The 13,503-nt window shown below is 45.6% G+C and overlaps 1 protein-coding gene and 1 non-coding gene across 2 annotated transcripts in view; both read left to right on the top strand.

Moving 5' to 3' along the window:
- Nucleotides 1-13,503, top strand: part of NINJ2 (ninjurin 2) — a 97,839-nt gene that overhangs the window by 59,019 nt on the left and 25,317 nt on the right. The window lies entirely within an intron of this gene.
- On the top strand, nt 13,250-13,309 carry LOC129483652 (U7 small nuclear RNA). Its single transcript, XR_008658159.1, has one exon. It is a non-coding gene; the product is annotated as a U7 small nuclear RNA (small nuclear RNA).

A 13,503-nucleotide genomic window follows, 5' to 3' on the forward strand; every position in this document is an offset into this window, starting at 1 on the left:
ATCCAGTGAAATATCTATTCAATGATAAAAAGAAACGAAGTACTGAAACATGCTACAGCATGAATGAACTTTGAAAACATTATGCTAGGCCAGGCACAGTGGCTCAGGCCTGTAATCCCAGCACTTTGGGAGGCCGAGGCGGGCGGATCATGAGGTCAGGAGATCGAGACCATCCTGGCTAACATGGTGAAACTCCGTCTCTACTAAAAATACAAAAAATTAGCCGGGTGAGGTGGCGGGCGCCTGTAGTCCCAGCTACTCGGGAGGCTGAGGCAGGAGAATGGCGTGAACCCCGGGGGCGGAGCCTGCAGTGAGCTGAGATCGCGCCACTGCACTCCAGCCTGGGTGACAGCGAGACTCCATCTCAAAAAAAAAAAGAAAACATTATGCTAAATGAACATCACAAAGGACCACAGAGTATGTGATCCCACTGATAGGAACTATCTAAAATCGATACAGACAGAAAGTAGATTAGTGGTTGCCTAGGCCGGGGCTGGGATAAGGAAGGGATGGGCACTGGGTTCCTTTTGGGGATGATGAAAATGTTCTGGAATCGATTGTGATGATGTTTGCACAACTCTGTAAATACTAAAAGCCACTGAACCGTACACTTTAAATAGGTGAATTGTGTGGCGTGTGATTGATGGCTCAGTCTGCAGTTGTCCAGTGTCATCCCCACTGAGTGTGGAAGCCTCCAGCGTACCTTATGCATGGGGCTCCTCAGTCATCACCACACAGGACATTGGATCTGAAGTGACACAGCTGTTCTTAATTGAATGGTTATTTAATTAAGGGATTGCTACTGGCTTCATTTGGGGATGTCAGTAACTTAAAATGGTGTTTATCAAGTCAGGCAGATAAATAAACTGGGTCAGACTCTACTCTCTTATTCCCATGGAAATCATTTTATTTTATTTATTTATTTATTTATTTATTTATTTATTTATTTATTTATTTTGACACAGAGTCACACTCTATCGCTCAGGCTGATCTTGGTTCACTACAACCTCCGCCTCCCAGGTTCAAGTGATTCTCCTGCCTCACCCTCCCGAGTAGCTGGGATTACAGGCACCTGCCACCACACCCAGATAATTTTTTTGTATTTTTAGTAGAGATGGGATTTCGCCATGTTGGCCAGGCTGGTCTAGAATGAATTCCTGGCCTCAAGTGATCTGCCCACCTCAGCCTCCCAAAGTGCTGGGATTACAGGCATGAGCCACCGCACCTGGCTATTTGTTTTATTTTTTATTTTTTTAACTTTATTTATTTATTTATTTTGAGACGGAGTCTTCGCTCTGTCGCCCAGGCTGGAGGGCAGTGGTGCGATCTCAGCTCACTGCAAGCTCCGCCTCCCAGGTTCACGCCATTCTCCTGCCTCAGCCTCCCGCATAGCTGGGACTACAGGCGCCCGTCACCAAGCCCGGCTAATTTTTTGTATTTTTAGTAGAAACGGGGTTTCACCATGTTAACCAGGATGGTCTCGATCTCCTGACCTCGTGATCCGCCCACCTTGGCCTCCCAAAGTGCTAGGATTACAGGCGTGAGCCACCGCGCCCGGCCTGTTTTATTTTTTTAAAGTTAATTTTTAAAAAGATATATTTTTAAATTCATAGTAAATAATACAAAAAGCACCTACCTAGTCACATGCATTCTAAATGAGGATGCACACTCAGTTCATGCATTTATTCCACAAATTCGGAGCATTCACAACGTGCTGGCTCTTCCGCCAGGTTCTGTAAACGCAGGAGAGAGCAAATCACTGGGAGGAGAGAGCTAAATAGTAAGTCTTCTGGTCAGGTGGACCTATTTTCAAAGGTCAGAGATCTCCCTACCAAAGGAATTGGGAGTGTTTTAACTATTGAGAGTTCAGATAGATTTCTACATATCTTCTTTTCACCCTTTGAAAACCCAAGATTGATTTTTTTTAATTACATAAATACTAGAACAACCCTAACAAATAGAAAAAAAGAAACTTACAATTCTGGGCCGGGCACGGTGGCTCATGCTTGTAATCCCAGCACTTTGGGAGGCCGAGGCGGGAGGATTGCCTGAGCTTGGGAGGTCAAGGTTGCAGTGAGCTATGATCACGCCATGCACTCCAGCCTGGGCAGCAGAGGGAGACTGTCTCAAAACACACACACACACACACACATACACACACCAAAAAAAATTCTGCCACCCGCCTTGCCATCCGTCTAATTTCAAACTTTCTCCACTCCACACTTTTTAATTTAATTTAACTTTATTTTATTATTTATTTGTTTTTTGAGGTGGAGTCTCCCTCTGTTGCCCAGGCTGGGGTGCAGTGGCACCATCTCAGCTCACTGCAACCTTCACCTCCCAGGTTCAAGTGATTTTCCCGCCTCAGCCTCTTGAGTAGCTGGGACTACAGGTGTGCATCACATCCATGCCCAGCTAACTTTTTTTGTATTTTAGTTAGAGATGGGGTTTCACCATGTTGCCCAGGCTGGTCTTGAACTCTGAGCTCAGGCATTCTGCCCGCCTCGGCCTCCCACAGTGCTAGGATTACAGGCCTAAGCCACCGCACCTGGCCCCCACCCATTTTGTAAAGCCTCTAGCTCCATCTCCCTCGTTATCTTGACCACCTTTTCCCCTCATAGCCTTGACCACCTTCATTGCATGTCTCCCAGAAGGACCCAGCTGCAAGGACCTCCCAAGATCACTGAGAAATTCAGCCCTGAGGAATTGAAGCTTGGAGGTAGCCAAGACCCCCCAGTGGCTCAGGCGTTCGGAAGAAGTAAAGGAGTAAATGTGAATCTCAACGCCAATTTGCTTCTGGGCACATTCCTCAGACTCAGAAACCAGGCAGGGGAGGGCTGAGTATCGGGGCCCTGGCAGCTGGACAGAAGGAGGGGGGCCGGGCCAGAGCTGTGCAAACCTTGGCATCAGAGGTATCCTGAGTGCACGGCTGCTCCTGTGCCCAGAGATGGGCGATGACAACACTAGCACTATGGTGAATCGGTGGCGGCATCTCAGGGAGGAATACGAGCCCCCCGGGCACGCTGGGGTGCAGGTCTGACCAAGCTGAGGAGGAGAGGCAGTAGGCCAAGCGCAGTCATGGGGCTGGAAGGGCCTCCACACTTCCAGCCTTGCTGGGACTGAGTGGTCCCAATCCCCCAATTCTACTGAGGCAAGTCAGGGTTCAAATCCCAATAAAGCCACAAACATGCGTGGCATCCTAATAAGTCTCTTAACCTCTCTGTGTTGTTTTCTCACCAGTAGATGGGGAGATAATACCCCCTTGTAGGATGTTGCAGAAATCATGTGGTGAAGTCTTACGCAGCTCTGCTGCTCAATGCATGATGGCTTGTGCTGTGGCTAGGACACTCACCCTTTTCTTGGGGGCTATGACCCCCCCAAATGTCTAAGATTTAGCTTTATTTTTCTCATTTCTTATCCGCTGACAAATTAACTGGGGCAGGGGGAGGAATACTTTTTTTGAGACGAAGTCTCGCTCTTATCCCCCAAGCTGTAGTGCGATGGCGCAATCTCGGCACACTGCAACCTCCGCCTCCCGGGTTCAAGAAATTCTCCTGCCTCAGCCCCCCGAGTAGCTGGAATTACAGGCGCCTGCCACCACACCTGGCTAGTTTTTTGGTATTTTTAGTGAAGACGGGGTTTCTCCATGTTGGCCAAGCTGGTCTCGAACTCCTGACCCCAGGTGATCCACCCGCCTCGGCCTCCCAAAGTGCTGGGATTACAGGCATGAGCCACTGTGCCCGGCCTGGAATACTTTCTAAATTTGTGCTTTATTTATTTCAATATTTCTCTCTTTTTTGGCTGGTACAAGAAATACATCCTTGTAACAAAAATACAAGCATTGTAGGCTGGGCGCGGTGGCTCACGCCTGTAATCCCAGCACTTTGGGAGGCCGAGGCAGGTGGATCACTTGAGCCCAGGAGTTTGAGACCAGCCTGGCCAACATGGTGAAACCTTGTCTTTACCAAAAATATGAAAACTAGCCGGGTGTGGTGGTGCACATCTGTGGTCCCAGGTACTTGGGAAGCTGAGGTGGGAGGATCGCTAGAGCCCGGAAGTCGGGCTGCAGTGAGCCGTGATTGTGCCACTGAACTGCAGCCTGGGTGACAAAGAAAGACCCTGTCTCAAAAAAAAAAAGTTAAAATTAAAATATTGTAGAAAATAATATTAAACAGGATTTAAAATTTTCCTTAATTCTATCAGCCAAAGATAATTGCTATTAACAGTTTGCTGTCTATTAGGTGGACCTCAAATGACTCTAATTAGATTGAATTGATGACCACGTTTTAAATGTCTCCCTCTTTCTCCTCATTTCTCACAGCCCAAGCTGAGTCATGGGTGAGCTCCTTCGAAAGTGGCCTGTGGCCAGGTCCACAGCACTCACACCTTAGCCATAGCCCTGTCTGGTAAGATGGGCAAGCTCGGGCAACTCTCTCCAGTCCTCTCTGGAATCCACTGCCAGTTTCCTCCCTCTGGGCAGAGGAAGGGCAAGGAGGAGGGTGGAGGCGGAATGGAGCTGTGGACACAGCTACCTGCTAAAGGTAGATCCGCACTTACCCCCTCGGTGCCCCGGGGGATGTCAGTGAAAACACCTGTGAAGCAGCCAGGTATGGAAACATCCTTGCGCATACCAGAAGCAGGGTGTTGGCAAAGTGCTGTCTGTACGTATCTATACACAGACACACACGCATACACACACATTATACACGATTGTGTGTGTGAGCGGTTCTTCCCTTTCCCACCTGTTAACAAGCTCATTTCCTTACAGGAAACATATCTGCAGATGCTCGTGTTTCTATATGAGAGACCAAGCTTTCTCCACAGGGGGCCTCCTACCTACACAATTTAGCCCAGAGCTACCAAGAAAAATCCTACTAGTGATAATAAATGTTCCTTTAAACCAGAAGGGTCCAGCATTATACTACAGGGCTTCAACAAGGCAAAGGCCTCTGGCCCCTCTGGCCTTTAATAGCCCAGCATTCCCCAAAAGCAACAATGCCCCAGACCCTCCACACCTTCAATGCGGAGTTGGCTGTACTGCAGAGGTGCAGCCAGCCTCCTGCGATACTTCTTGGTGTTCATTGTTAATGGCAACTGCCACTAATACATTCACCTCTTCTTCAGCTTCGAAGATTCTATCTCCTCCATGAAATGTTCTTGGCCAATGGCAAGAGAAGGGGAAATTTCACTTGGCCCTACTTTGCCTCAAGGCACAATGTCTCGAGACTTCTTCAATTCATCATATACAAGGAACAGCTCCTTGGTTTTATGTAACATGAATAATATGTGCTGCCTTTATTCTTTGATTTGTCTGACCTATTTTCACTTGTTTGTTCCTTATAATCTTTAAGTCTGTCCATGTCAGACTACGTTCTCCTGTGTCACCATGTTCTTAGTACAACCCTTAGTATCCTGGGTAAACAGTGGAAATCTCAAAAGCCCGTCTGTAAGAAAACGTATAATAGCAACACTAAGATTTATTGAGTGCCGCACACTCTTATAAGTACTTTACATGCATTAACCCATGTAGTGCTCATAGCAACCCTGTCAGGAAGGCACCATTACCATTTTCATGCTACACATGGGGAAACTGAGGCACAGAAAGGGGAACTGACTTGCACAAGATCACACAGATGGTGGAACCAGGCATCAGCCAGAAACCCACAACCTACAACTGCTAACTATGTAGTGTTTCGCCTTCCATTTTTCCCCTTTGTATATAAAGGCATTTTGTTTTATTTTAGAAAACTGGGATCATAATTGTACTTAATAGGTGTGTTATTTGGTTTAGGGTATAAATTTGGAATAGTTATGACTTTTTCATGTGACAGAAGCTTAACTTTTTTATGTTTATTAATCTTTTCCACTGTGAATTCTGCCATTTTTTTCCTTTTTTTTTTTAAACAGGGTCTCAGTCTCGTCGTCCAGGCTGGAGTGGGATGGTGCAGTAATGGCTCACTGCAACCTCGACTTCCTGGGCTCAAGCGATCCTCCCACCCCAGCCTCCTGTAGCTGGGACTACAGGCACACGCCGCCACGCCCGGCTAATTTTTTGTATTTTTGGTAGAGACAGGATTGTGCCATGTTCCCCAGGCTGGTCTCCAACTCCTGGCCTCCAGGGATGTCCCTGCTTCAACCTCCGAAAGTGCTGGGATTATAGGTGTGAGCCACCGCACTCAGCTTGCCACTTTTTTATATTTGGAAAATTCTTCTCCATTGAGTCACTACTCCTGTCTTTGGTTTTATTGTTTGTTTCTTTCTTTCTTTTTAAACTTTATTTTTTTAGAGTAGTTTTAGATTCACAGAAAAATTCACAGCAAAATTGGGAGGAAGGTACAGAGACTCCCCATATGCCTCCTGTCCCTACATACGCACGGCCGCCCCCATTATCAACGTCCCCCAGCAGAGGGGTCCATTTGTTGCAGCTAATGATGCTGCGTTGACACATCATTATCACGCAACATCTATTGTTTACATTAGAGTTCGCTCCTGCTGTTGTATGTTCTACAGTTTTGGACAAATGCATAAGGACGTATTTCCACCATCATACTCTCATACAGAGTATTTTCATTTTGGTAGCTTCCAAGTTTTGGCAATTATATATCAAGCTTCCGTAAACATCCACGTGCAGATTTTTGTGTGAACATAAGTTTTCAGTTCATTTGGGAAAATCCCAAGGAGCGTGGTTGCTGGATCGTATGGAAGAATATGTTGAATTTTGAAAGAAATTGCCAAACTGTGTTCCAAAGTGGCTGTACCATTTTTCATTCCCACCAGCAATGAACAAGGATGTTGTTCCACATCCTTGTCAGCATTTGGTATTGTCAGTGTTCTGGATTTTGGCCATCCTCATCAAATTGTTGTTTTAATATGCACTTTCCTGATGACATATCATGTGGACATCTTTTTATATACTTACTTGCCATTTTATGTCTTCATTGATGAGGTGTCTGTGAAGAGGTCTTTGGCCCATTTTTTCAAATCAGGTTCATATTCTGATTGTTGAATTTTAAAAGTTTAAGAATTTACATATTTTAGATAACTGTCTTTTATCAGAAGGTTTTTTTGTTTTTTGTTTTTTTTTTTCCCCTGAGATGGAGTTTAACTCTTGTTGCCCAGGCTGGAGTGCAATGGCATGATCTCGGCTCACCGCAACCTCCACCTCCTGGGTTCAAGCCATTCTCCTGCCTCAGCCTCCTGAGTAGCTGGGATTACAGGCATGCACCAACACGCCCGGCTAATTTTGTATTTTTAGTTGGCCAGACTGCTCTCGAACTTCCAACCTCAGGTGATCCACCTGCCTTGGCCTCCCAAAGTGCTGGGATTACAGGCGTGAGCCACCATGCCTGGCCAGTATTTTTTGCAAATATTTACTCCCAGTCTGTGTCTTACCTTCTGATTCTCTTCACATTGTCTTTTACAGAGCAGAGGCTTTTAATTTAATAAAGTCCAGTTTATCAATTATTTCTTTCATGAATCTTGCATTTAGTGTTGTATATAAAAAGTCATATTGTTATGACACAACAATAACCTAGGATGGAAATCCTGCATCATCCTATCCTATGTTACGTTACGTCATCTGGATTTTCTCCTATGTTGCTGTCCAGGAGTTTTATAGTTTTGTGTTTTACATGCAGGTCTATGATCCATTTTGAGTTAACTTTTGCGAAGCGTGTAGGTCTGTGTCTAGATTCTTTTTTTTTCTTTTTGCATGTGGATGTCCAGTTATTACAGCACAATTAGTTGAAAAGAGTATCTTTGCTACATCGTATTATCTGTGCTCCTTTGTCAAAGATCAGTTGACTCTATTTATGTGGGTCTATTTCCGGACTCTATATTCTGTTCCATTGATCTACTTGTTTCCCCTTTTGATAATATCACACTGTGTTGATTACTGTAGCTTTGTATTAAGTAAGTCTTGAAGTCGGCTGCTGTCAGTCCTCTGGCTTTATTTTTTTCTTTTAATATTGAGTTGGCTATTCTGCATCTTCTGCCTCTCTGTGTAAACTTTAGAATCGGTTTGTTGATATCTACAAAATAACTTGCTGGGATTTTGATTGGGATTGCATTAAGTCTATAGATCAAGTTAGGAAGAACTGATGTCTTGACAATATTGAGTCTTTCTATTCATGAACATGGAATATCTCTCTATTTATTCAGTTGTTTTCTTTCTTTTTCTTCCTTTTTTTTGTTTTGTTTTTATTTTTTTTGTTTTATTTATTTTTTTTTTGAGACGGAGTCTCGCTCTGTGGCCCAGGCTGGAGTGCAGTGGCGCAATCTCGGCTCACTGCAAGCTCCGCCTCCCGGGTTCACGCCATTCTCCCGCCTCAGCCTCTCCGAGCAGCTGGGACTACAGGCGCCCGCCACCACGCCCGGCTAATTTTTTTGTATTTTTAGTAGAGACGGGGTTTCACCATGGTCTCGATCTCCTGACCTCGTGATCCGCCCGCCTCGGCCTCCCAAAGTGCTGGGATTACAAGCGTGAGCCACCGCGCCCGGCCTATGTTTTGTTTTTATTTTTTTTTTTTAATTGAGATGGGATCTTGCTATGTTGCCCAGGGTGGTCGTGAACTCCTGGACTCAAGTGATTCACCTACCTTGGCCTTCCAAAGTGTTGGAATTACAGTCATGAGCCACAGCACCTGGCCCAGTTCTTTCATCAGAGTTTTGTAGTTTTCCTCATATGGCTCTTGTAAATATTTTGTTAGATTTATATGTCAGTAGTTCATTTTTATTGATACATAATATCTGTACATATTTATGAAGTACATGAGTAGTTGATTTTTTGAGCACTAATGTAATGGCATTGTGTATTTAATTTCAGATTCCACTTATTCATTGATGATATATAGGAAAACAATGGACTTTTGTATATTAACCTTGTATCCTGCAACCTTGTAATAATTGCTTATTAGTTCCAGGGATTTTCTTTATTATTTTTAGACTTACTTTATTATTTTCGATTTTCTACATAGACAATCTTGTCATCTGTGAACAAAGACAGTTTTGTTTCTTTCTTCCCAACCTGTATACATTTTTTTTCTCATCTTATTGCATTAGCCTGGAGTTCCAGTATGATGTTGAAAGGGAGTGGTGAGAGGGGATGTCTTGCCTTGTTCCCTGTCTTCGTGGAAAAGCTCTTAGTTTTTCACTATTAAGTGTGATGTTAGCTACAGGTCTTTTGTAGACATTCTTTATCAAGTTGAGGAGGTTTCCCTCTATTGTTTCTTTTTTACTTTTATTTAAGCTATTTGTAATTTATTTGATAAATAATTTGCCCCCTTCCCTGATAAGTTTGTGATGCCACTGCTGTTGCTGCTGCTGCTTTTCTTTCTTTTTCTTTTCTTTTCTTTCTTCCTCTTATTCTTCCACTTCCTTCTCCTCTTCCTCCTTCTCCTCATCCTCTCCCTCCTCCTCCTTCTGCTCCTCCTCCTCCTTTTTGAGACAGGGTCTCACTCTGTCATCCAGGCTGGAGGCAGTGGCACACTCACGGTTCACTGCAGCCTCAACCTCCTGGGCCCAAGTGCTCCTCCCACCTCAGCCTCTTGAGTAGCTGGAACTACAGGCCTGCACCACCACGCCTGGCTAATTTTATTTTTTGTAGAGACATGGTTTTGCCCTGTTGCCCGGGCTAGTCTCAAACTCCTGGGCTTAAGTGATCCTCCTACCTCAGTTTCCCACAGTGCTGGGAAGCTGTGATGAAGATGGGAGCTTCATCCTTGTAACTCACAAATTTCTGATGAAGCTGGGAGCTTCACCACAGGCATGAACCACTGCGCCCTCCCGTGATGCTTCTCTAACACTCACTAGGTTTTCAGATCTGTTTCAGAGTTGACTGAGAAGTAAATGTTGACGTATTGCAGGGAATTCTTGCCTTCTTATTCTTTTCTTCCCTTAAGAGTTGTTAGTAATTGTGCCTTAATATTTTACCAAATGAACAATGTAGTCATTACACCAAGTTAGTATTGCAGTGAACCTAATAAATTGAGAATGGGTCCTATATTTAACATAGATTTCTGGATTTTTTCCATTAAAAAATCTTCTTTCCTACTATATTTATAACATATGTATCCACTCTACTTTTGTCTATTCATTTTTTTCCCTGTTTTTTTCTTGATTGCATTTTTAGGGAGAGGATTTATTTTCCTTTTCTTTAAAAAAATCCATTCTATAGTTTCATTTACTCAATCTACTGATATCCTTGTAACTCACAAATTTCTGTAATTATCTTAATTTTGTTCTTCCTTGCTGTTTTCCTAAGGTGTGTTTTATTGTTCTTTTCATAACTTTTCCGAGATGAATTTCAGTTGGCTTATTTTCACTAATTTTTATAAAGACAGTATTTATCCCTGAACAGAGCTTGGACTTGGACTACATTCCTTAGTATGTTCTGGTTCTTACAACTCACCAAATCATCTGTAATTGAATTTTTTTTTTATTTTGAGATGGAGTTTTTCTCTTGGTGCCCAGGCTGGAGGGCAATGGCACAATCTCGGCTCACTGCAACCTCCACCTCCTGGGTTCAAGCAATTCTCCTGCCTCAGACTCCCAAGTAGCTGGGATTACAGGCATGCGCCACCTCACCCGGCTAATTTTGTATTTTCAGTAGAGGCGGGGTTTCACCACGTTGGCCAGGCTGGCCTTGAACTCCTAATCTCAAGTGATCCGCCAGCCTCGACTTCCCAAAGTGCTGGGATTACAGGAGTGAGCCACCGCGCCTGGCCAGAGAAGCTAGTTATTCTGTTTCTTCATAATCTGTGTCTAATATCGTTCTCCATTTGTTCAACACCTTTTTGTTGGATATTCACAAGAATGTACCATGACGGGTCCACTCTGAATCCCTCCGGCAATGATAACTCTGTCATGTTATCTAGCAGCACCGAACTATTTTATATGTAGTGTGTCCTACTGTTGTCACAGCAACCCAGTGAGGTAGGGACTATCATTTACCCCATTTTGCACTTGGGGACACTATGGCTCAGACAACATAACTTGTCCAAGGTCACCTAGCTAGCAGGTAGTAAAGCCAGACTTGACCCCATTCTGACTTGAAAGTTCCCATTTTTCATGTCACAGATTAATGGAAAGTTCACCAAGAATGCAAACAAGATGTGCGTTTGGCTGCAGCCCGGTGGCTGGGGCTCCAGGCCTTCAGGCTAAAGGAACAGTTGGAAGGATGAGCAGAGCACGAGGGGCAAGGGGGTGACCTGGGAAAAATGCCTGGGGCCCTCTGTTTGCTCAAAATTGACTAGTTAAGTCAGCACCACACCTGCCGCCGGCCACTTCACTCTTTCAGAGGCTTTCCTGTTCCAGTGAGGCCAGAACCTGAGAAATATCTCTGAAGAAACACCCTTTGCCCTCGCAGCCAGCTCCCACAAAGCCTGGAGCACCCCAGCCCAGCTGCACGATGAGATAAGACGTGCCCAAGGGACCTGGGGAGAGAAGCCACACTGGTGACACCACACTGCTCCCTCCGTGACATCTGTTCACAGCAGACACTGTCCCTCCAGGGACTCGGAGCTCAGCCAAAAGGCCCCTGCTTTTAAGACCGGCTCTATGGGACTCCGCTAGCACCGCCCATAAGGCCAGCTCTATGGAACTCTGCTAGCACCGCCCATAAGGCCAGCTCTATGGAACTCCGCTAGCACTGCCCATCCAGAGGGCTTCTGCGATCAGAATTGCCCCCGACCCTCTGACCAACGTAGTAGATGAGTCAGCACTCAGTCCTGGGCAGCAGGTCTTAGTAGTCATGACTAGGAGAAAGGACCTTGCATCAGGAGAGCGCACAGCCCCAGGTTGTTGAGGTGTGTGCAGCTGGGCATGAGTGGCAGGGCTATTTCTGCCCAGCTACGTGCTGTCAGCAAGCAGGAGGTGAGGGGAGATGCTGCCGGGAATTGTAAGATCTAGGCATGGCACCCGCTGCTTGAACCCTGCTAAGGACTGGGGCCCCAACACCCTGCAGTACCTAAACTGCCCTGATGGTTGGTTCACACAAACCACACGAAGGTGAGAGACCCTCACAACACTGAATCCAGAAACAGGAGCCAGAGAACCTAGGGACTGTCATACCATTTTGAAAAGAGGCACCACTCTCGCTGAACTTCTTTTCTCTGCCACCTCCCTGTAACCTTCATAGTAAGTGCTAGTGTCCTGGGTTCTGATCAGCTGTAAGCATCAGACACAAAGGACTATGCCCTTGACAGGCTTCCAAGCGCCCTGGGCAGTGGCTGGGCAGACTGCTGTCATCCCACCAGGCGACGGCGTCTGTGCAGATTACCGAAGGTGCCCCTTTTACACAAGAGCCACGTTCCTGGAAAGTTGTTCACCAGCTGAGTCCTACTGGGGCTGCAACGCTGAGGGTGCACTTTTAGACCATGAAGGCACGAAGTTGCCACCCAGCCAGAACACAGGCTGTCGCCCTCCACCCCTCCCTTTCCCCACCCTCAGCATCCAATCGCTCACCCAGTCCTGCCAGTTCTGTTTCCTCACCCTGTCTTGGGGCAGTCCCATTTTTGTACCCACTGCCAGTGCTGTGCTGCAGACTCCAGCAGGGCTCCGCGCGCATGGCTCTCCGCTCCAGCCCATCCTTTGAGCCGCTTCCATCATGTTCCTGCTAAAATGCTGCCGCAGCACATGGCGAGGCTGACGCAGGAAGACCGCTTGTTTGAGACCAGGAGTTCCAGACCAGCCTGTGCAAAATAGCAAGACACTGTCTCTACAAAAAATAACAAAAATGAAAAATAAAATGCTGCTCTAAGGATGCCACTAGCTGAGGATAACCTTCCTGCTGCTCCCTGCTGCCCTCAGGACAAAGCCTAAGTACCTCATCAGCCCCTCCCTGATCCGCTGCCCCACACCGCGCCACCTCTGCCTTCTACCCGTACCCTAGGGCCCCTTGGGTCCTGACAGGGAGATCTCGTCCTCTCTGAGACGGCCGCCACAGCAGCCCGTCTGCCTCACCCCACGGAGGAAAACTGAGTCCAGGAGACAATCTCCCCCAAATTTACCATCTGTCTCCCCCATTCCAGACGTTTCTTGACAGCAGGAGCCGTAAGGATCCATCTCTGCATGTCCAACCCGAGACATCAGTGCCGAGGACTCAGGAGGCAAACCCAGCACATGCTTGTAGAAGAAAGAAAGAAACAGGGAAGGGTGTTTTTTGCTATTTATCGCATATTTAATTTCATCATTATTATATTCTTCCTGATTATAAAAGGATGATGTCTTAGTTGTGAAAAAGGAGAAGCGGAAGTGTTACAGCCCTTTTAGAGTTTGTCTAGCAGGTTTCCTGGTTTTTACTGAAACCAAACTCCCATGAGAAAACAACCTACAATTGGGAAAATACATAACTTAGAGAGAAAGGGAAAGTCCTTGGTGTGATGTAAATTCCTCCCGTATCTGCTTTGTATGCTTATGCTAATACATAGAAATATAAATATAAGGTAGATCCTCTGAATATTTTGTTTCATTTTTACTAATATAAAATCATATCATGTTCTTACT

The sequence above is a fragment of the Symphalangus syndactylus genome, chromosome 5, assembly GCF_028878055.3.
Source record: "Symphalangus syndactylus isolate Jambi chromosome 5, NHGRI_mSymSyn1-v2.1_pri, whole genome shotgun sequence".
Taxonomy (NCBI): domain Eukaryota; kingdom Metazoa; phylum Chordata; class Mammalia; order Primates; family Hylobatidae; genus Symphalangus; species Symphalangus syndactylus.